Raw genomic sequence first — 24,881 nt, 5'->3', positions numbered from 1 at the left:
AAAATACGTATCCTTTAAATGACGCATCATCATCATTTCAGCCATAGGACGTCCACTGCTGAACATAGGCCTCGCCTAATGCTTTCCACGTTGATCGATTGGTAGCGGCCTGCATCCAGCGCTTCCCTGCTACCTTTACGATGTCGTCGGTCCACCTTGTCTTGGCCTCCATTCCAAGCTTTATATGACTGGCTGGTGACAATTTGTATGGAAAGCATAATAAGCAGAAAATCTTTTAATATAAATACAACACAACAATAACACATTCCCAAACCCACTTCCACTTTGACTCAGACACACACACACACACAGACACACACACATCCACACACACACACAGCCACACACACAGCCACACACACACACACACACACACACACACACACACACACATAGTGAGCAGCAAGCATAACATAAAAGCCACATGTAAAATTAAATTTAAGTAATTACAATGTCTCCAGAGGAATCACTGTTCTCTAAGATACAGGATCTATCCTAGTTTAGAGGACAGGGGCATGCCATTCTACCGACTTGTACCTACTGTACTAAAATACTTATGTATTAAGTTATGTTAACACTGTGTACATATTTCTGTTATGGTGAATAAAAAATTTTATTTATTTATTATTTAATAATATACAGCAATATTTTAAATATTTTTAACTTCCGTCCTTTGTGGAAAAGTTGTTGCATTTGAGCAGAACAAGACGTAATCTTTTTTGTATAAAATACAAAAATAACTCCCTGTATAACTTAGATTTAGCGGTACACTTTGTTACGATTTTTGGGTGAAAATCATTGTAGTCCTTTTATACTCTACTACATGAAAATAAGACTTCGACCAATCATAATAAACCCCATCAATATAAAAAACGATCTACGAACTGTCACACCTAAGATGACTAGGTAGGTAACTGCTCATACTTAAAGTCCTTTCATGGTTCTTCTAGAATATAAAGTCGACAATAAGGTCTAGATAGATTCAATACAAAACAATCAATCAAAAAAGTATATAAAAGTAATGTTTATAATCGTTATCTGGTACCCATAGTGTAAGGGTGGGACTTATAAAATGTTCAAGGATATTTAATGTTACTTTTTAGTAATGGTAACCTTAAATATTACCTAAATTCTTCACTTCATATATTATGACCATGAAAATTAATACATAATGGTAATTAATTAATAAATAATGGTTTTTATAGCAATCCAAAAGAAAAGTGAAATATTGACTGTCACAAGTTAAGTGGCAATTACACATTAAAGTAAATCTTTGCTAATAAAATATAGTAGGCGCGACAGGGGCCGCAACATGGAAACAAAATGCCTTATGGTGGAATATTAAACAAATTTTGTATTTGATTGACACAGAATTTGGTTATAAATGAGACCTTATTCATCAGTAAATTCAGAATAAAGAGCCTACTCTGGTTAATTTACAGAAATGTATTGGCTCGCAGGTCACCGGCGCGCAATGGACAGTTTAGCTAAATTTGATTTATGTCCGCAAAATCACCAATGAACTGTAAGCTGGCAAAGATTAAACACGATGTAGATGGATCGGATGAAAAAAGGTGTATGGTTTCTGCCGTTATTTATTTATTTATTTCATTAAAATGCAAGTGAGCCTGAGCTTACAGATAGATCCAAAGCGCTCACATTGTTATGTTTGAATGTAATAATTAGGTAGCTACTATAAATGAAATGTGTAATAAATTACTTTCTGTTTGACCACGGATGATAAAGAGAATGATCATAAAGAGAATTGCATTAAGCTTGCTTTTCATACCTCCTCTTAGCTAAATAAATCCTCAAATAGAAAACAATTAAATTGATTTTAGAATCATAAACACTACTTAAAAGTTAAAGTAGGTAAAGAACAACCGCTGGCCTATCTGCGCCTTAATCTCTGTGAAAAATAATAAATCAGCTGACAACCTCGAGGCCGATGTTGTGGAATCGGCCCTGATAATGCTGATGACATTTTGTTAAGCCAACTTTACTATAATTAGCTTTGTTATCAATAACTGTGTAACCTTTAGTTTACGTCTGGTGAGCTCACAGCGAGTGCCTTAAAAAAATTAATAGTCTAAGGGCTCCTGCACACGACGACGCCACCGCGCCGTCGCCGCGCCGCACTATGGATCGAAATTGCGATTTATGGACATAGCGATTTTTTTCACAATTTCTATTTGAAAAAAATACCTATCGATAGGTTACGTTATTCTGATGAATAAATGCTGCACAAGTTTTTCTCTAAAACCAATAGTTTGGCTGGAAAAAAATATTTTCCATTTTCGTTGCATGGAATGAAACATAAAGTGGTCGATTTTGACTAAGCCTTGACAGATCTTGCTTTGAAACTACTTGAGCCTTGTTCTATGGCTTGTTGACTATAATCCTACACTATCAGCGCGCGCCCAAAGTTGCCCGTTTACAAGTTATGAGGTTCTGAAAAATTAAAAAAAAGTTGGTAAAAGTGACTTTTTTTTGGAATTACTTAAAAGATTTAACGAAAATATAAAGATTCCATACGTTAATAATATAAATTAACCTTAAATTACTGATAAAAACACATTTTAAAAAATTAAAAGTAATAAAATCAGCGATGTTTTTTTCACATTTTCTGTTTAAAAAAAATACCTATCGATAGGTTACGTTATTCTGATGAATAAATATCATTAAATGTTTTTCTCTAAAACCAATAGTTTGGCTGGAAAAAAATATTTTCCATTTTCGTTGTATGGAATGAAACATAAAGTGGTCGTTTTCGACTAAGCCTTGACAGATTTTGCTTTGAAACTACTTGAGTCTTGTTCTATGACTTGTTGACTATAATCCTACACTATCAGCGCGCGCCCAAAGTTGCCCGTTCAGAAGTTATGAGGTTCCGAAAAATGAAAATTAAAGTAAGTAAATTTGACTTTTCTTTAGGTAAGACGACAAGAGAAAGGTTAATTACATTACTAAAGTATAGAATTGTCATATTTTAGTTGAATCTTTAAAGACATACCCAAAAAAAGAGACTTTTACTTACTTTTTTTAATTTTTTTTGGAACCTCATAACTTTTGAACGGGAAAATTTGGGCGCGTGCTGATAGTGTAAGATTATAGTCAACAAGCCATAGAATAAGGCTCAAGTAGTTTCAAAGCAAAATCTATCAAGGCTTAGTCGAAATCGACCACCTTATGTTTCATTCCATACAACGAAAATGGAAAATATTTTTTTCCAGCCAAACTATTGGTTTTAGAGAAAAACGTATAATGGTATTTATTCATCAGAATAACGTAACCTATCGAAAGGTATTTTTTTTAAACAGAAAATGTGAAAAAAAAATCGCTGATTTTATTACTTTTAATTTTATTAAAATGTGTTTTTATCAGTAATTTAAGGTTAATTTACATTATTAACGTATAGAATCTTCATATTTTCGTTAAATCTTTTAAGTTATTCCAAAAAAGATTCACTTTTACCAACTTTTTTTTAATTTTTCAGAACCTCATAACTTGTGAACGGGCAACTTTGGGCGCGCGCTGATAGTGTAGGTAGTCAAGTTTGTGCGGCGAGCAGACTTTATAAAAAAACTACAACTTTAAACTTTCAATGATTTTTAATGAAGTTATAAAGTACAAAATTACAACTAAGTGTTCAGCGATTGAACGGTACTAGCCTAACTAACCTAAGGTGCTTCGAAGTGGGAAGCCTAAAATCTAATGTGTCCATACCATCATCACGGGCTCCTTATACAGTGTGAGTCACGTTAAAGTGTACATATGAAAATAGATGAAACTAGGCCTATTTTTATCGACAAAAAAGAGGTCAAAAAATTTTTGAGATTTTTTTTTAATTTTTTATAGAATTTTTTTTCTTCCAATTACTTATTGTAAAGAAAACGTAATAACTTTTAAACTAAGCGGTATATCCTGATAAAATAAAAACAGTAATAATGCTAAATAACAGGCAATGCTAAAAAAATACATAAAATACACAAAAAATGCCAACAAATTAATAAAAAACGATACTTTTTGAAAAAAATCTGCTTAAAAATTCGTGTTTTTTTGGTTATTTGAATAATTTCTCCAAAAAATGCCCCTGTAACAGGTGGTTTTTATTACTTTGTATTATTCTCTATCGTATTATCTTTGTAAAACCAAAAATCGCATGTCTCTATCCCTATCACAACATTTGCTATGATCGTTTGAACAAAGGCCTGCCACAACATTATACTCCGCTACAGGTAGAGACAATTTTAATTTTAACTAAAATGCTTATTTTACTTCGAAATCTTTTGTTTTTATTTGAAATCTAACTTGTCTTTATCAAAATTAAAAATCTAGAGCCATTTTCAGTTTCGTTATTAACGAAGCGTTGAATGGCGCACCCGGAGAGGCTTAGTTCAAACGATCATTGCAAACGTTGTGATAGGGATAGAGACATGCGATTTTTGGTTTTACGAGGGTAATACGATAGAGAATAATACAAAATAATAAAAACCACCGGTTATAGGGGCATTTTTTGGAGAAATTTATCAAATAACCAAAAAAACACGAATTTAAAAGCAATTTTTTTTCAAAAAGTGTCATTTTTTATTATTTTTTGGCCTTTATTGTGTATTTTATGTATTTTTTTAGTATCGCCTGTTATTTAGCATTATAACTGTTTTTATTTTATCGGGATATACCGCTTAGTTTAAAAGTTATTACGTTTTCTTTTCAATAAGTAATTGGAAGAAAAAAAATTCTATAAAAGATTAAAAAAAAAAACTCAAAAATTTTTTGACCTATTTTTTGTCGATAAAAATAGGTCTAGTTTCATCTATTTTCATATGTACACTTTAACGTGACTCACACTGTATAGGGCTGATTATCGGTCCGGTGGCGTGAGGCGTCTACCGGGAACTGCAGGATGTTGATTTCAATTATTCCGACTCAGCATCAGCAGTTTAGGTTGTTATTGTAATATGATATGCTTAATATGCTTATTTCGTTATCTTAATGCTTATTTAGGTACTTGGATAATGCGTGATGGCATGTTGGAGGACATAACTCCTCCCTCCTTAAGTTCGAAATCATCCGATTGCTTAATTGGAATCGGAGGGTTTCGATTACATAAATTTGGGTACATTTTCTTTATCTTATAAAATATAACTATACTTATAACTAACACAATTATAACATACAAAATTACCGTGCCAACACTAACACTTTTTATGTTTATCACTGCATCACTTAACACTTCTTTTTCGGGAGATTTCAGCGCGTACGCCAAAAGCTGCAAGTTGTCCAAGTTGATGTCGTCCAGGTTTACGGGTTTTACTTCATCTGCGTTAACAGGGCCTTGTGCTACTTCAGGTAAGTTTATCTTTGCTGTTTTATGGTATTTGAAGCCTCTCGCTCCAGAGTGGCGTCGTCTGAGAGTTACCTTTTGTATTTGGAGATCGCATACTCCGTCCATTCCAATCAGGTAAGTGCCACGAAGTTGTTTTCTCGTGATTTCCCCCTTGCAGGTTTCCTTCAGGGTTACCGGATTTCTGGAATACACAATCCACCAGTTTTCATAAAAAGATCTGATGTACAAGTTATTGATTTCCACGGCTATGGGTTTGCACATGGAAGTGTTAGTTTCCGATTTCATTAAGCTTGAAGTGCATAAGTCCTGTTCTTGTGTAGTAGTATCCACATTTCTGCATAGATGAAGGTTTTCGTCGATCTCCTGGCATGGTGAGGGGAGCGACCAAGTTTTCGCCTCTTGTACCAGGATAAAAGGGGATTTAGGTGCAAGGATGGTGGTGATATTATTTTTATTAAGGATGGGTAAAGGAATTACTCTATAGTAATTATATATGTCGGGTGTAACCAAGGGAATGCTCATAATAAACGTTATCTGTCTTTCTTTAAAATATGCTTTTAACTCTATGGTCTGTTCAATTTTAACTAAATTCGCTAATTTAGCTGGGAATACTAACTTATTAGTCATTTCGATCTGTTTTAATACATTTAACAATTCTTTATTATCGATTATTGATTGATGTAACACCTTAAGTCTACTAAAAGCTATAGCGGTTTCAATATCGTCCAAATGTGTAAAGATCGTTTGGAAGTTATGAATAAATAAATGAAATACTTGAATGATCTTGTTTTCTAATTTTTCTACGTTACTTTGATTTATCTGTCTTGTAATTATTAATAGCTCTTTATTGATTTGGGCGAAATTGTGTCGAGTTGCATTGGTATTATTGGCTATAATACCCGCCATTTCGGATAAGATCGTTACTTTATTTGCAATAGCGTCTTGATTCGTTTTTAATTCTTTAATCATGGTATCGTATCTCTCAGCGTCGTCGTTATCTAGATTACCTGTGATAGCTTTAATGAAAGATCCCAATGGATTTATTAGACCGCGCTTTTTACGACTTACAGGTACTACTTGCTTAAACTTTTCTACAGTAATGAGCATTATATTATCAGTTTGCATTTTAATGTTGTTATATTGAAATGCATTTCCTATTTTAACCGTGTTACTTATGTGAGCTTTAAATTCCCTATATTTGTCTACGTTATGATCTAAATCCCTTTGGATGTTGGTCAGATTTAAGGTTTTTATCACCGTCCAGTTTTCTTCACTAATCAATGCTTGACCTTCCTTCACTGGTAGCAATCCCGGATTCCTTTCAATTTTGTCGAGTTGAAGGGCCCGGGCGCGGATTGTCAGGATCATCATCAGGATGAGGCACCTGCGGAGGACGCCTTATGTCTTTAATTGAAACTTTAGTGGGTCTATTTTTTGATATTACAGGGACTGTGTTTCTAACTATTTCACCTGAGACTTGTGCTTTTTGATAACGGGGTTTATCCTTACTTCGTCTTTCATTCACGCCTTTTATAAACACTGTATCACCCATTTGGATGTCGAATTCAGTTTCACCGCCGCGTTTGTTCCTAATGCTTTCTTTAGTTTCAATAATTTTATCGGTTAAATATTTGTATAAATGTTTCGTTTTTCTTACGTGTTCCTTTACTAGCTGTTGCGTATATTGCTGATTAAAATCTACGTTAAACGGGCTTGAAGAGTCCGTGTGTCCAAAAGTTACTTCAAAAGGCGTTAAACCTGTCGTTGAGTGAATCGTTTGATTGTATGCCAATATTGCATACGTCATTACGGCTGCTGCGTCTGTGAATTTTTGTTCGAATTTAGCGAGTCTGTAAATCTCGATTAGTGTTGAGTGGAATCTTTCAACGATTCCCATTGAGTTGGGGTTATGTGGAGTACCTATGTGTAATTCCACTTTATTAAATGTTAACATTTCTTTTAAAAGGGCGTTATTGAATTCTGAGCCTGGATCGCAATTGATTTTTGTCGGAACTCCATAGAATGAGAAATATCTTAGCAATGCTCTAACTACTTCCGGTGTAGATCTATTAGGTATTTCCATGGCCTGTCCTAGCTTACTAAACGCGTCTACGATTGTAAGATAGTATTTGCCTTCTATACTAAACAGATCCATAAAAATTTCCTGAAATGGTTTTGTTTGAGTTTGCGTTAACTGTAGTTCGGGCTTAAAAGGTTTTCTATTATATTTCATTTTTTTACAAGTTTCACATGCATTTATGATGCTTGAAACAGTTTCTTCCATTTTACTCCAAAAGTAAGTGCGTTTAAGACGCATTATTGTTTCTCGTATTCCACGATGACATGTTGTTCCGGTGTGATAAGTTAGTACTATAGCGCGTTGTTCTTGTTCGTCTGTTATATGAATGGTTCGCTCTGTGCATTCAAAGAAATGTACAGTATCTTTTTTAAATAATGCTATTATTGTTTCTACAAATAGTTTACGATGATTAGGGTCAGTGAAGTGGATAAAATGTTTTACTTTAGGTCGGGTATATCGTTTTAAGAAGTCTTTAATTAGATCAGGGCGATTTAATGGTAAATTGATTTCTAAAATGCGTTGTTTTGAGTTAGAAACATTGACTACTTCTAACTTGTCTAATCCCCAAGAATCTACTATAATTTGATTAGGTTTTGTGTCTATTGCTTCATTTAGTATGGGTATACCTATGGTATCTATGTCTTTAGCGGAGTGTGCTGTTGCGGAATGTGAACTACTTTCTGGTGCTGATATTGTGCTACTATTTGATGGTGATCTAATAGCTCCGTAATCATTTTTTTCTACGCGTTTCTGGGAATTAATTGAATTACTGGAATCTGATGAAATTGTCACTATACTTGATGGTTTATCATTGTCTATATTTACCTGCATTGACATATTATCATCATTGGTGAGTGCGTTTAATTTAATTCGGGATAACGCGTCAGCGTTGCTGTTTTGTTTACCATTTTTATATATGATGTCATAATCAAATTCCGCTAAACGTAACTTCCATCTGGTGAGTTTACTGTTGGGTTCCTTTATTGAATTTAACCATGCTAGTGGTCTGTGATCGGTGTAGATTGTAAACTTTCTACCATACAAATACGGTCTGAAATGCTTTGCCGCCCAAATTATGGCTAGTAATTCTTTTTCGATGGTACTGTATCGCGTCTCGGCTTCGTTCAGTGTACGACTTGCGTAGGCGACCGGTTTATCGCTGCCTACAGTTCCTTGTGATAATACGGCTCCGATAGCGAAGTTAGAGGCGTCTGTTGTTAGAACAAACGGTTTCTTGAAATCGGGATATTGTAACAATGGTGCGTTTGTTAAAAGTTCTTTACATGTCGCGAAAGCGGATTTGTATTTGTCATCAATTATAATTTTATTACGTTTTTTTAGACAACTGGTAAGTGGCTGTGTTATTTTGGCGAAGTCTTTTATAAACTTCCTATAGTAACCTATAAGACCTAAGAAACTTTTGATTTCTGTTGTAGTTGTGGGAATAGGGAAATCTAAGATGGCTTTAATTTCGTCATTGTTCGGTTTAAGACCTTCCTTAGTGATTGTGTGTCCTAAGTACAAGACTTCCTTGCGTAAAAATTCAGATTTATCTAATTGGATTTTAAGGTTGGTTTCTCTTAAGCGATCAAATATCTTTCTTAAGCTCTGAATGTGTTCCTGTAAGCTATTACTGTAAACTATGATGTCATCAAGGTAGACTAAACAGTGCATTCCTTGTAACCCACGCAGTACGTTATCCATTGCGCGTTGGAACGTCGCCGGCGCGGTTTTTAAACCGAACGGCATGCGCAGAAATTCGTAGTGACCCGCTTGGGTGCTGAATGCTGTTTTCTGTCTGTCATCCTTATCTATCTCGATTTGATGGTACCCACTTGCTAAATCCAAGGTGGTAAAGTAAATTGATTTTCCTAGTTTATCAAAAAGATCCGCTATATTGGGTAATGGATATTTATCGTCGGTTGTGATTTCATTTAAACGTCTGTAATCAATGACCATCCTAAATTTTCTTTCACCTGATGCATCCATTTTTTTTGGAACTAGATGCACTGGAGCATTCCACGGGGAATGTGATTCCTGAATTACATTATCTAATAAAAGTTTTTCCACTTGTTTGTTAATTTCGTCTGTCTGGACTTGAGGTAACCTATATGGTCTTACGTAAATAGGATCCTCATTTTTTGTACGGATTTGGTGTTTTACATTGTTCGAAAAGCTCAAAGGTATTTTTTCACAATAAAAGATATCACGGTATTCATAGCAAAGATTCCTAATAACCTTTCTTTCCTCATCATTCATATGTTCTAACCTGAGTTTTTCCAGATTCTGCTGTAACACTTCGTCGATCTCATAACCTTGCGGTGCGTCACTGATATTATTAACTGGTATTTCACTGACACTGTACGGTTCTACTGCGAATGGTTTAGATATAGTTATCGTTATATAGTTATCCGAACTATTTTGGATCACGGTATACGCGTAACCTCGTTGACAGCTCACGAGAGCACTGGGCATACGGACGCCTTGTCCGAAGTTAGTATAATTAATTATTTCGTCACCCTCTGACACAGTGGTGGGGATTTTAACACGTGACTCGGATCGCGGTGCTATAGTTACTTCATATGGTGGGCTATATATTATTCTCAACTGTGCGTTATGAGTTTTTAATATTTGTTTGTCCATGTCTATGGTAGCGCCCAACTGTTTTAACAAGTCGCTACCTATCAAGCCATCGAAACGATTGTCTACGTTATACACGTAAAACTTATGACTTCCTGTGGTTGCAAATGATTTTAATAATGGAATATGGATTACTTCGTTATGGCTACTACGCGCGTGCGTGCTAATGACTTCAAATGGCTCTACATATTTATAGGCGTTGAAATACTCGTTAGCCTTTTTCGGGCTTATGAACGATCGTGTACTTCCCGTATCTATCATAAACTTTGCTTTAATTTCAGGTATTAACACGTGTGGCAATCTTAACATTCCGTCATAATAATTTAGATTTATCACTTCCGATTTATATCCGGTGAGGCTTCTATTTGAAAATTTTCATCATTATGAGTTTCCGGTTCTACTATTTGCTCTGATTCATACTGAGGTACGTCCTCGTACTGACCGTCGTAGTAATAATAGTACTGGTCCTCGGGACTCTCGGGCTCTGGCTCGTAAAAGAGTGTTTCCGGGGTTTCAGGGTTATTTATTAAGTTATGATGGATTGGAGCTGCTGAACGCATTGAAACATCAGTGTCCAACTTGTATGAGGGACGCTGCGCCAAAGGTGGGTTGCTTAATCCGAATTTAAATTGGTTATTTTGTTGTGGGAATTGATTGAATCGATTCATTGGAACCGAATATGGATTAGGTCTGTAGTGATTGTTATTATTGCTAGGCATTCTATAAATAGGTCTAGGATTTTGATTAGGCTGGGATCTGAAATTTTGTGGATTCTGGTTTGAGAAAACAAACTTGGGTTGATTGGACATATTATTAGGATTCTGTGGCATATTATATCTGAAGTTTTGTCCATTTGGGTTAAACCTATTGAAAGGTGTGAAGTTTTGTTTGAATGGATTATTATTATTGAAAGGTATGCCAAACTTAAATGCTTGAGTTGGCGATACGAAATTCGGTTTAAATGCCGGTTGAGATTGGGTAAAGCTGGGTTTACTAGGAGTAGGTGTGACTCCTTTGTTCTTATTTTTCATATTGTACTGAAATTGGAAGTTTTCCTCCTCAGTCACAATGCTTAGGGCTTGCTCTAAGGTGGTACAACCTCTAAGTCTAATCACTCTAATCATGTCTTCAGTTAGATTGAATAGAAAGACATTTAACGCGGTATTATCGTATATAATTACTTTAGCTGCTTTAATGCCTTCGTCCTCAATCATGTTGACTTTGGACATCAGTGTGCTCTTAACATTCTGAATACGATGACATAATTCGCTATACGACTCTCCATGTTTGATTTTAATTTGTTCTAGTTCGATCGCTATGCAAGCTTCCGATCTAGGGTCTCCAAAATGCTGGGTTAACACTTGTTTTAATGCTATCCATGTATTAATATCTTCGCGCTCGCTTAACAATGCCGCTGCGCGTCCTACTAATCTACTAGTTATCGCATGAAATACATAACTGTTTTGTGTTACATTTTCATCAGGACCTCTATATATATTTATAACATATTGACATTCCCTTAGGAATAAATTCAATGTTTTACCGTCGCCTTCAAACTTCGGTATTAAATTTAACATTTCACTAGGTATAACATTTATATGTTCCATTTTAATTAATTAACAATTCTCTGATAAAATAAACAATTTCAAAATATTTCTTTCCTATTACTAAGCGCTGGCGTAATCCTTAAAGTGGAAGGAACTACGAGCAGTAACGTTTATTATGATTTGGGATAAAGAACGTTACAAAAATTTGGGAAGAATGGTACAAAAACGGTAGCGAAGAGGTTTACTCACTTGCCGCTCACCCCCATATCTTCTCGGTGTGCCGCTGCTGCTGCTGGTGCTGCTGCTGCTTGACTTATTTGTTTGGTTCGTGGATCCCGCCGTTGTAGACTTGATAGCCTAACCGCGACTGCTCAAGACCGATATAATCGTTATACTTTGATTATCGCGACGCGAGATCCTACCGGCTGCGCCAGTCAAGTTTGTGCGGCGAGCAGACTTTATAAAAAAACTACAACTTTAAACTTTCAATGATTTTTAATGAAGTTATAAAGTACAAAATTACAACTAAGTGTTCAGCGATTGAACGGTACTAGCCTAACTAACCTAAGGTGCTTCGAAGTGGGAAGCCTAAAATCTAATGTGTCCATACCATCATCACGGGCTCCTTATATAGGGCTGATTATCGGTCCGGTGGCGTGAGGCGTCTACCGGGAACTGCAGGATGTTGATTTCAATTATTCCGACTCAGCATCAGCAGTTTAGGTTGTTATTGTAATATGATATGCTTAATATGCTTATTTCGTTATCTTAATGCTTATTTAGGTACTTGGATAATGCGTGATGGCATGTTGGAGGACATAACTAGGTTTATAGTCAACAAGCCATAGAACAAGGCTCAAGTAGTTTCAAAGCAAGATCTGTCAAGGCTTAGTTGAAATCGACCACTTTATGTTTCATTCCATACAACGAAAATGGAAAATATTTTTTTCCAGCCAAACTATTGGTTTTAGAGAAAAACTTGTGCAGCATTTATTCATCAGAATAACGTAACGGTCAAAGTGATAAATGTGAAAATTATGAATAATCGCCGGTTATTATGAATAATTACCGCATGATTTGGTAAATGTGATTAATATGAGGTCATTAATTTATGCGTGTATAAAACTAAATAGGCGGCTTAGGCATGGCCCAAGGGCCACCCCCGCCGCACCTTAACCTATTTTTCACTTTAAATCAAAACATTATGTTATAGGCATCATGGAAAAGTAATATTATGCAAGAAACACTCCAAACTCATTATGCCAAATTATATTAATATAATTATGATATCAAAACGTTCAAAAGTTTGGCTGTACACGAGCACGTACACAAGATGTTGTTCTCTTTTATGAAATTTGTTAGTACTAAGCTTCAATTATTAAATAATCACTGTTAAATGTGATTCATTTATCACTTTTACCGCGACTGTCGGTAATTATTCATAATAACCGGTTATTATTAATAATTTTCAATTTATCACATTAACCGTAACAGATATAACGTTCATTTGTGAAGATATGAACGCTTACAAAAATTTACTAATATTTATTTCGAAATAAAAGTGAGAACTGGTATCAGTGTTGTTCCTGACAAATTTAGGTTTGCCGTATTCTAATTCTAAAATTGCCGGATTTTAAAGGAAAACTAAGAAAATTGCCGTATTGTATAAAATGTTTATTTGGGAGGTTTAAATTAAAAAAAATACAAGTGATGTATTATGTACTATGCGTATACTACTTTTAAACTTACTTATTTTATTCTTCACTTTTTAAGGTTTTGAATAATTTAGTCCAAGAACCTACCCGAATAAAAGTGAAGAATCTACCAAAATGAGGAAATAACGATTTTAGACATTAAAATCTCGGAGATAAGGTTGCATTTTTGGCGTTTCTTTTCGTGGCGCTTCTACTTCATCTATGGTTTACAAGTTTTTGCGTTCCATTAGACGAAATATTTATTTTTTGTTTACTAAAACTCATGAAAAACTCATAAAACTCTACTTTACTCAATTGCCGTATATTTTGATACGGTAATCAAAGTGCTGCCGTATACCGTATTTATGGTGCCTAAGATGCCTGAATGCCGTATATTACGGCAATTGCCGTATCAAGAACAACACTGACTGGTATGATAATGTTTTTTTTTTTTTTTTTTTTTTCGGACGGACTGTGCTGATAGCCGTGAGCGGCTTTTTCAGCTTCACCGGACAATAGGTGAGCGCAGATGGCTCTCAACCTCAATGGTATGATAATGATCGATACACTCCTCTTTTCAAGTTCTGGAAAAAAAACAAATGATACCGCGATCTAAAAACAGTCAGCGCCATCTATTGGTGAATGCACATTAGCTGCCGATAGATGGCGTTCACAGTAGGTATGTTTTTCTATAATTATGTATTAATTATAATGCAATCCGCTCACTGAACTGTATTTTGTGGCGCTGTAGGCCATACTGTAGGCAGATTATGATTGTCCATGGAACTAAAATTAGTGATGTCCGAAAATTAGTGAGACAGCCTATAAACTACTTAAACCTATATTGTTTAAACCACTGTTTTTCAACCTGTGGGTCGCGAGAGGTCGTAAAAACTACCTCAGTAAAAAAAAACATTAGTTATAAAGACAAAATCCGAAATCTAATTATGCAAATGCATTAAAATGTTGTATGGATTAAACTTTCATGGTCACTAACATAACTTTTGTATGAAAAATCTAAACCGCTTAAGTTGACCTGAAGTGATGCAGTGACCGCGCGCTCTCCGCCCTCTATCTCGAAAACGGTTCACCGTATAAAAAAATTTTTTAAACAAAATTTGTAGAGAATTTTGTATTCTACAATATTGATAATAAATACAAATAGCAAAAAACCCATAGGAAATGAGATATTTCTAAAAAAAGCGCAAAAAACCGATTTTTGTGACCGTTGACCTTGAAATTTAATAGTTGCTTACACCCTACCATATGTAGGTTTTGAGACAACTTTTAGGGTGTCAATATACACGTATTTACAGACTTACAGCTGGGTATCTCGAATTCCGAGGTGAACTTACTATAATGACTGGACTACATCATAAATCTTCAAATACAATACTTCAAGTTAAACACTGTAGTAACTTATGTAGTTGTAATACAAGTGTACCTATAGTCTGATATGCTATTGTCTGCACAAGAGGTAAAACCTTATTTATAATGTAGAAATATAAAATAATGTAGAAAATGGTCTATAATAAGTAAATAAATAATAAATAAACATATCGATCGGCTGATGCTAAGAACAAGTGGCTGAAGAAACTCAAACACCTATCATGTCCACAATGTCATGAAATCAGTCAAAAAGTTTCTTTATTTGTTTAGACTAATAAATAGTTCTTACAAATCGTCATTTTGCTCTTAAGGAGCCTCTACATGTCTCATAATCTTTTTACCCTACCAGCGCTTCGAGACCAACATTTGGCAAGTGCTGAGAAGAAGCGCCGCAACAAACTCAGTCACCACTGTCTGCCGGTTAATATAAATAAATAGAAATAGCAGTAGTAGGTACATTCGATTCAGGAGCAGTTCACTGAATTTACCATGCATTCTTGTATAGTGTATCTTATAAGAATGGGTATACAAAATTGCGTGGTATATTAAACAAGGTAGTGACGTGCTAATATCTAGACTTACAGATTACACACTTAAATACTAGTAGAAATGACTCGCATACATAAATTGGAATAACTTGGATTGACCAGTCCCCGAAAGCAGCGCCTGTTCACAGACATGACGAGTGAACCAGCCATCGCTTCACTCGACCATATTAGAGGGAATGTAACGACCCGCCTCACTACGCCACCACCCCAGAGACATTTTAGTGAGAATGACAATACCAAGTTATCTCTTAGAGAAAAAAAAAACCAATAATAAAGCTAAGTAACAGTCCAGATTGAGAAGCATGACACTATAACATTTTAGAAAATTAGATTAGTTTATACATTACTTTTCATAGCACGATTTTAATTCTTTTTAGTGCGAGCATGAGAGGACCATAATCCTACTCCCAGGATGACTTATCATTAAGAAAATCTCGAGTTGTATAATAGGCTTTTTTAAGCATGTGATCTTTAACTATACCTTTAAATTTATTGTACGGTAGCTCTTTATATTTATCAGGGACTTTGTTATAAAAATGAATACCTTGTCCCATAAAGGTGGCAAACACTTTATTAAGTCTAAAAGCGGGTATAGCCAATTTATTTTTATTTCTAGTATTGATTTGGTGAATATCACTTTTCTTTTTGAATTCATTAATATTTTGTTGAATAAATAGAATACAGTTTAAGATGTATTGTGAAGCGGCCGTGAGAATGCCAATTTCTTTAAACAATTCTCTAAGGGACGCTCTTGCTTTCATTTTATACAAGTATCTTATGGCACGTTTTTGCAGAATAAATATTGTTTCAAAATCTGCAGCTTTGCCCCATAGCATGATTCCATATGACATTAGGCTATGAAAGTAGCTAAAGTAGACTAAGCGAGCTGTTGAAACATCGGTTAATGACCGTATCCTTTTTATTGCAAAAGCCGCTGAGCTGAGCTTTCCCGCCAGAGTTTCTATATGGGAGCCCCACTGGAGTTTTGAATCCAGGGTAATTCCCAGAAATACAGTAGATTCTACCAGATCGATTGCATTATTATTAAGTTCTATTTGGGTACTAACTGTTTTTACGTTAGGCAAAGAGAATTTTATACATTTTGTTTTCTTTGCATTCAGTTGTAGATTATTTGTAGTGAACCAACTTAAAACTCTTGTTAGTGCATTATTTACATCGTCAAAGTTATTTTTACTTCTATCAATATTAAAAATCAAAGATGTGTCATCAGCAAATAACACGATTTCGCAAGAGTCTTTAACAAAATATGGTAGATCATTAATGTATATAAGAAACAAGAATGGACCCAGAATGGACCCCTGCGGAACTCCCATTTTCACAGGTGACCCAGAAGACAAAACACCATTTATGTCGACTTTTTGAACTCTAAAGTTTAAATAGGATTGTATTAAATCCAAAGCCGAGTCCTTTACCCCATAATAGTGCAGTTTGCGAATTAGCGTTTGATGTTCTACGCAGTCAAAAGCTTTTGAGAGATCACAGAAGACCCCTAGTGCATTTTGAGAATCCTCCCAAGCCTCGAAGATATGTTTAAGTAGTGCAACCCCGGCATCGGTGGTGGAACGACCCTTGGTAAAACCATATTGTTCACTATGAAATAGTTTATTAGAGCCAAAGTGAATCATAAGTTGCTCCTGTATGATTTTTTCAAAAATCTTGCTCAAAGCGGGCAAGATAGAAATGGGTCTATAATTGCCAGGGTCGGTTTTGCTACCAGACTTAAATAATGGCATTAGTCTACTGTGTTTCATGAGGTCGGGGAAGATTCCCTTCTCTATGCAATTATTGAATATTATCGCTAACTGTGGGGAAATTATATCAATAATGTGTTTGACTATCTTGACAGAGATGCCCCAGATATCAGTTGTACTCTTTACATTTAAAAGATTAAAAGTTTTAGTGATATCTAATGGAGTAATATGTTTAAAAGAGAAGTGCGAGTCACAGGGTGTCACGTGGGTTTTCAATATTTCTTCAGCCTCGGAGGGAGATGACTTTAAGTTGGCAGTTGTTGCTGAAGCTATATTAACAAAAAAATTGTTAAAAGCTTCTGCTACATCTTTATCTGCAGATATCAAATTATCGTGAACTTTGAGAGAAAAGTCATTATCTCTTGGTTTTAGTTTACCAGTCTCTCGGTTGATAACATTCCAAGTTTCTTTTATTTTATTACTGGCGTTTCCTATCTTGTCCCGAATATAAAAAGACTTAGCCATGAAGCAAACCTTCTTAAAAATTTTTGAATACTTTTTAACATGCTCAAGAAAAGATATACTATTATTATACTTTTTCATGCCATAAAGCTCATATAACGTATTTCGACTTTTGTATATTCCCTTAGTAGCCCAGTCAGTAAACTTAGATTTGGTATTTGGTTTTAATGGCTTTACAGTAAAAACTTTGTCATGTTCGGTTTTAATACATTCGAAAAGGTTATTGTAAAGAGCATCTGGGTCTCCCTGCACGTACGGCACTAAATGCAATTTATTTCCAAGATTATTCTTAAAACGTTCTAGACGACTAATGGTTACTGGTCTACATACGGCATTTTTGGTACTTGTATTATTAGAATTATTAAAAATAAATTCTATTTTAATACCACAGTGATCTGACGTAAGATTGTGTATGACAGCTTTTTTGTCAGGGACACAGCTAGAGAAAATATTATCTAGACAAGTAGCTGTGGTTTCCGTAATTCTAGTTGGCTCCTTAAATTGACTAAACAAATTAAATGACTTAAAAAGGGAAAGTAGTCTTACAGAATATGATGATGAGCTATCTAGTAAATTGACGTTAAAATCTCCACAAACTAAGACCTTTTTGTTGCTGTTACAAGTTTTATTAAGAGCATCCTCAATAGCCGCTTCAAAAATACCAAAGTCCCCAGAAGGGGGTCTATACACACATACAATGATGTAACTCTCAAGCTCGACACAGGAAATTTCGATAACACGCTCAACTGATAGCCCTACTACATCTTTGCGTTCTTTACATTTAATATTATTATTGACAAATATTAAGGAGCCTCCGTGAATGGCAGACTTCCTGTAAAACGCGCTACATAACTGATAATTATCTATGTAAAGAGAGCTTTCATATTTCTTAAGCCAGTGTTCAGTAATACACATTACATTAATGTCAAAACTTTTTAAGAAAAGCTCTATTTCTAAAACTTTGCTGGTCAAGCCTTGAATATTTTGATGAACAATCTTGAATGTTCCAGACTTGGCCTTTGTCGAGTGCCTCAGTTTAAACAACTAGTAGTAGGTACAGTCTTAATATTATTACTATTTACATAGTGAGAAATCAAATTATTAGTACCCTGATTATGATTATTTTTATGAATATGATTACATTTAATATTGAATGCAATCAAAGAGGCTAATTTATTCTTTAATTTTTTAGAGAGATACATTGTATCTACAGTCAACTTAAAGCTAGAAATAAATTTATTTATGTCAAAAAGTAAAAGTGCGTCGCTATGACGATAAGTCAGGTTATACATTAGTATATTTAAATCAAATATTTTCTTGTTGATCTTATTGAGATTATACCCTGAATTTACATAGGGTAAAGCACACAAAATTATCTTAAATTTTAATCTATTTTGCAAATCCAAAAGTTGGTCAATATTCTGAATTATACTCTTTTTATCTACTAAGTAACTATTACCATACATTATGATAACATTGGAAATCTTCATTAATTTATATCTCTTATGCTGATCCAGATCGTGTTAAAAAAGAACTGCTTTCTCAAACAATTCCTAAATTGATGATTTAGGATATCGAAACATTCAAAGAAAACCACATATTAATGCAGGAAGAGGACTCGGCCACATCTTGAAATTTTGAAATACAGAGGATCAAAGAACGTGGAAGAGATTTGATGACATTTGAAAAGTTTTATGACACTAAAATCTTGCAAAAAATGTGGGGAACTACTTAATCTTGGTTTTAGACGAAAATTGGAATCAAGTTAAATGGCACGATAGAAAAATTTTAAGAGTGGAAAAGGAGAACTCAAATCTCAGTGTCCAAACAAAACTGATTCACGTCTAAATTTAAATGTAGTTTATTATTTATACAAAGTCATTCTCCTAAAATGTAACAACTAAAAAACTGCGATTAAAGGTAAAAAGGACTAGGGACAGACAGCGGAAAGCGACTTTGTTCTAAACTACTATGTATAGCCTGACCAGGAACATAAAAACCCTGGCATAGAGGCGCCTCAATTGCATTTGATAGTGCAACACTGAGTACAGTCGTACATGTGTTAAATTAATAGGCTAAATTTATGTATCAGGATTAAGGATTACGGGCTAATTTGATATTTTCATAAATTACCAAAAAAATATTATTAAAGGTAACAAATTAAATGAAACCATCAATCGAGCTAGTAGGATTTATTTTATTATTCATCAATAATCAAATTCAGAACTTGAATATTCAACTGCAATGTCTGCTCATGAACGCTTCAAACTCGGTACTTCTTTCCCAATTCCATAAAATTCAAAACTTAGAAAGTAAAAAAAAACTTTAAAATACGTAGTTGAAACAGACTACAGCTAATTTTCATAGTGGACTGTACTATACGATAAACATGTCAGTCAATTTGACAACCTTTGTCGGAAACATTATTCAATGAAAATATTGTCCGAACCGTTAGTATTTCTCTTCGACAAATACATTAACACATTGTGAACCACTTTTCTTTCACGACTATAAAAATATTTTAGCAATTTAATTCACAAAATCAATTGCACACATTTAAAATAAAGTTTGTTTACACTTTGACAACAATAGACTGACATGCAAGGTGACATGTCAATGAAGTTTTCAGTTACTGTTGCCATTAAAAGAAATTAGTACCATTAGTTTTCCGCAACATGGCGAGGGTTTTTATGTTCCTGGTCAGGCTATAATGATAAAAACTATAGCGTTCACTTGTAAGGAAATGAACGCTTCCAAAAATTGTAATGAGGATCAGTACTGTTGTAGAAAATTCAATAAAACTAGTATCTACGTTAATCTTTAAGACACAAGAAAGATATATCTTTTTGAATTATCCAAATCGGACCATTACTTACGAAGATATTAAGTAATAAACATAGTCCGTTTTTGCCGCTAAAAGTCAACGTACGCAGGGCCGCGTGACGTCATTATATCCGAATCGAGCGCAGCCGGCGTACTATTGGGATGGAAAATATTTTTTTCCAGCTAAACCATCAGTTTTAGAAAAAAATTTTTAATAACATTTATTCATCAAAATAAAGTAACCTATCGACCAGTAATTTAAAAAAATAAAAATTGTGAAAATTAAGTATCGCTATGTCCAAAAACCACATTTTCATAGGATTCGATGCAATGCGGAGACGCGGTTGGGGTGAGTGTAACTTAATGATTGTTTGTATTGAACATAATAATACATAATATGATGCTAATACCCAGTTTCTGGCCTGGGGGGGGGGGGGGGATAAGTCATACCCAGCTTATAGCCTGGGGGGAGGGGCAAGCCTTACCCCGCTTCTGGCCTTGGTGGGAGGGGGGGGAGAGGCAAGTCATGCCCAGTTTCTGGCCTGGGGGGGGGGGGCTAAGTCATACCCAGCTTCTGGCCGAGGGGGAGTCATACCTAGCTTATGCTTATGGACTGGGGGAAGGGGCTAGCCTTACCCAGCTTCTGGCCTGGGGGAGGGGGGGGGGTCAAGTCATAACCAGTTTCTATGGGCTGGGGGGGGGGGGGTATGTAATACCCAGCTTCTGGCCGAGGGGGAGTCATACCCAGCTTATGCTTATGGGCTGGGGGGAGGGGCTACCCTTACCCAGCTTCTGGCCTGGGGGGAGGGGGGGGGGGGGGTCAAGTCATACCCAGTTTCTGGCTTTTCTGGCATGGGGGGGGGGGGGGGGTGTCATACCCAGCTTCGAAGGGGAGTCATATCCAGCTTATGCTTATGGCCTGGGGGGAGGGGCAAGCCTTACCCAGCTTCTGGCATGGGGGGAGAGGGAGGGGTCAAGTCATACCCAGTTTCGGGCCTGGGAGGGGGGGGGGGGGGGGGTAAATCATACCCAACTTCTGGCCGAGGGGGAAGTCATGCCCAGCTTATGACCTGGGGAGAGGAGGGGGGGCGGGGGAGTCATACCCAGCTTCTAGGCTAAGATTAAATAGATTACCAGGAGGGAGCAGCTGTCCTTTCCTGCAGCAGCTGGTCCGCCCATGGGAACGGCGAATAGATAGGTAGGTACGTAGGTTTAACTCAGAAAAACTAAATAACAGGTAGGTATTGCGTGTACATCGAAATGATCTGCATAGAAATGTCTTGTAGCCTAGGCAGAGTGTATCTGCCTCAGCTATACCTTATTGTTAGAAGTAAATAAATTAATACTTATACATTTTTATATTTTACTTGGAAGAAGATATGACTCTAACAACACTTATGAACACTTTATTTGAATAAATCGCCAAATATACCACCGCGGAGACCCCAATCGCGTCTCTGCGTTCCATTGAATCGTATGAGCGTATGGATTTTTTGCGTTATTTTTCACAATTTCTATTTTTAAAATTACCTATCGATAGCTTACTTTATTCTGATGAATATATGTCATTACAAGTTTTTCTCTCAAACTGATAGTTTGGCTAGAAAAAAATATTTTCTATCCACGCAGTACGCCGGCAGCGTTCGGATCGGATACAGTGACGTCAACGGTCCCGCGCCGGGCGGTCAGTGAACTTTTTTAGTAATTTGGCCATAACTTCGTCAATTTTTGTCGTAGAACAAAAATTTTTGGACTGTGTATTAAGGATTTCTTAGCCCTATAAATCTGCATTCACAGCTAAAAATCGAAATGATCCTCATTTGGATTTAAGGGTTGGGTTGCAATTCCTTTATCTTCGTTGAGTTTTTTTTTTTTTTTTTTTTGTAGGGACGCGCGCTGGTAGCTTGAGGAGCTTTTCCAGCTTCACCGGGCAGAGTGGCGAGTACAGAAGGTACTAATAAGGCGCATAAGGCGCCCGATCATTCGTTGAGTTTTTTTTTTTTTTTTTTTTTTTTGAAGGGACGCGCGCTGGTAGCTTGAAGAGCTTTTCCAACTTCACCGGGCAGAGTGGCGAGTACAGAAGGTACTCTAGCCGTTTGGCGATCGTCGGTGCGCGTGCCGACGAGGCCGAGTGTGGGCTTCGCGAAGCGAAGCCCAGGCTCGTCCGCGTCGGTCGCAGACCGACGTTCGCGATCGGGCCGTATCGAGCGCATAAGGCGCCCGATCAGTGGCGAACCCAACTAGAGGGTTGCCCACCGCGGTGTTGGACCAAAGTCCAGCCCAGGGTTGCCAACTCTACGTATTTTTACGTAGATCTACGTATTTTAAGCCTTCCTTGCAAACCTACGAACTTTAGTCCCAGAATCTACGTATTTTCTATCAAATTTGCAAAATAGGCTGAATGGGCATCGTTTCCTTTACTTTCGCGAAAAAGTTCGATCATGGTTCCGATCACGGATAATTGGCATGTGGCAAAAGTCGGAACTAATGTTATTTTGACATTTCCCCATAGAAAAAATGCTGTACAGCGCCCCCCTGTAAATGTCACTGAAGAGCCTTGATCTGTGAATTTGAAATGTGACGTGACGTGACAGTGTGTGTAAACCGTGAAACGGTCAAAGTGAATCTTCACTATAAAAATATTTCGAACTAAGATTGTGCTAAGATTTCGAAGGTGTTGTTGTATTTCGATATTTTTCAACTTCTTTCCTTCTTTCCAACAAATATAATTATGTATAAATTTAATTTGTCTGAAAATGATACACAATAAAAGTGTACTTTACTACTTTTAGGGTAATATAAATTGTCGTTTTATTACTTTTACCTACCCCTACTCTCTTCATTTCACTCAGAAAAAAAAGTACGTAGATCTACGTATTTTCTATATGGAAATTGTACCATTTCTACGTAATTTTCTAATCTGTCCTACGACTTTTTCTAAATCCGAGTTGGCAACACTGGTCCAGCCTACGGCGGGCTCACTCTAGTGGGCCCGATCGAGGGGACATTCGTTGAGTTACTAAAACATCTCTTCTTTTCAAGTTCGGGAAAAAAACAAATGATACCGCGATCTAAAAGCAGTCAGCGCCATCTATTGGTGAATACACATTAGCTGCCGGTAGGCGGATGGCGTTCACAGTATATACTGTGAACGCCATCTATCGGTATGATTTGCTAATTTTGTTTTCATAGGTGTCACTTAAAATTAGGGATTGATAGTGAAAACGGGCATACCTATAGTCTGATTTTTAATTACACGGAAGAATTTTGACATTTCAGAAGTGTTGCCAGCATTGAAGCATTCCCATTAAGAATAGAGAGCATTTTCACAAATAAAAAATAAACCTTTCTTGAATTTGATTCAATTGAAAAACTAAGACTTAAAAATGTACCTACTGATCAATTCTAAATGGCTATTAAATTTTTTATTACCATATTTTTAAAGTTACAAAAAAATTAGGGACATTATTTTTCTATTTTGCGAAAAACTACGAAAAATTCTGTTGCATGCCGATAATATGTAGCTGAACAATATTTTATTGAGTGACCTGTAGGTACCTATATTATGCAATAAAAATATTTGATTTGATTTGATTTATTACTGGACTCCTTGGCCAAAAATCCATAGGTTACAAACCTTTTTTTATGAAAACCTTTTGTTAGTAAAATCTTCGCTTCATAAAATAGCCAATTTAACAAGATGCCAATTTTATAATCCAAGTTGATTATGATGACGCTAATGAAATGATGATTAATGATCAATACATAATTTTCGTTTATGATATTAATAATAATATGTTATGTTGTTTTACTGTGTTAAAACAAGTTTTTTTTTCTATTTAATCTCTAAAATGTAACATAATAATTAGTGTACATTGAATTCATAAAACAAACAATAATTCCATTCTTGTAATAAAGTTGTACTTGTTTGATGTAGGTAATTTAATGTCATATTTTTTAATAATAATTCAAAGAAAAAAGGTTACCTACCATATTAATCACAAAAATAAATTATGTTTCAAATAATGTTGTGGTTTAAGATCTTTATGTTAAGAAAGTTGACAGAATTGTAGTGTAGATGTTGCTTTTTGTTAATTTTATAAAACTATTGTACTGGAGTGTCTTACGAGTACATAAGATAGGACATAATAATTAATATAATACATAATGTGAAATTTTGAGCAACAGGATGTAGATAAATATTGCAACGTACAAAAAAGTAGGTACCTATATTAAAATGATAAGAAAGATGGAACAATACGTCATAAGTATTTTAAAATTTTTAATTTCCTTTTTGTAACTTAGTCATTCTTAGCATTCACTTGTAAGGAAGTGAATGCTTTCAAAAATTTTCTTTTGTTCTATTGTCAAACATTAGTCTCTGAAAGATCTCCTCTCCTTTTAAAGTTGGGAAAAAATCAAATGATACCGCGATCTAAAAGCAGACAGCGCCATCTATTGGTAAGTGCACACACCACACCTAGATATAGCTTTACCTGCCATAAGTTTACATTTAACTCTTATTAAACTTAGCGAGTGCATAAAAAAATGTAAGGCAAATTGTAGTTCTTGAAAG

At 35.5% G+C, this 24,881-nt stretch overlaps 1 long non-coding RNA gene across 1 annotated transcript; it reads right to left on the bottom strand.

Annotated features, from left to right (window-relative positions):
- Nucleotides 1-3,592: 3,592 nt before the first annotated feature.
- LOC135082249 (uncharacterized) lies at nucleotides 3,593-12,440 on the bottom strand. Its single transcript, XR_010259378.1, has 2 exons — nucleotides 12,182-12,440; nucleotides 3,593-3,671 (listed from the first exon to the last, which is right to left on the bottom strand). It is a non-coding gene; the product is annotated as an uncharacterized LOC135082249 (long non-coding RNA).
- Between the last annotated feature and the right edge of the window lie 12,441 nt (nucleotides 12,441-24,881).

Source organism: Ostrinia nubilalis, chromosome 21 (assembly GCF_963855985.1).
Source record: "Ostrinia nubilalis chromosome 21, ilOstNubi1.1, whole genome shotgun sequence".
Taxonomy (NCBI): Eukaryota; Metazoa; Arthropoda; class Insecta; order Lepidoptera; family Crambidae; genus Ostrinia; species Ostrinia nubilalis.
Note: the sequence above shows the minus strand (reverse complement) of the source record. Positions and strands in the feature narration are given on the sequence as shown.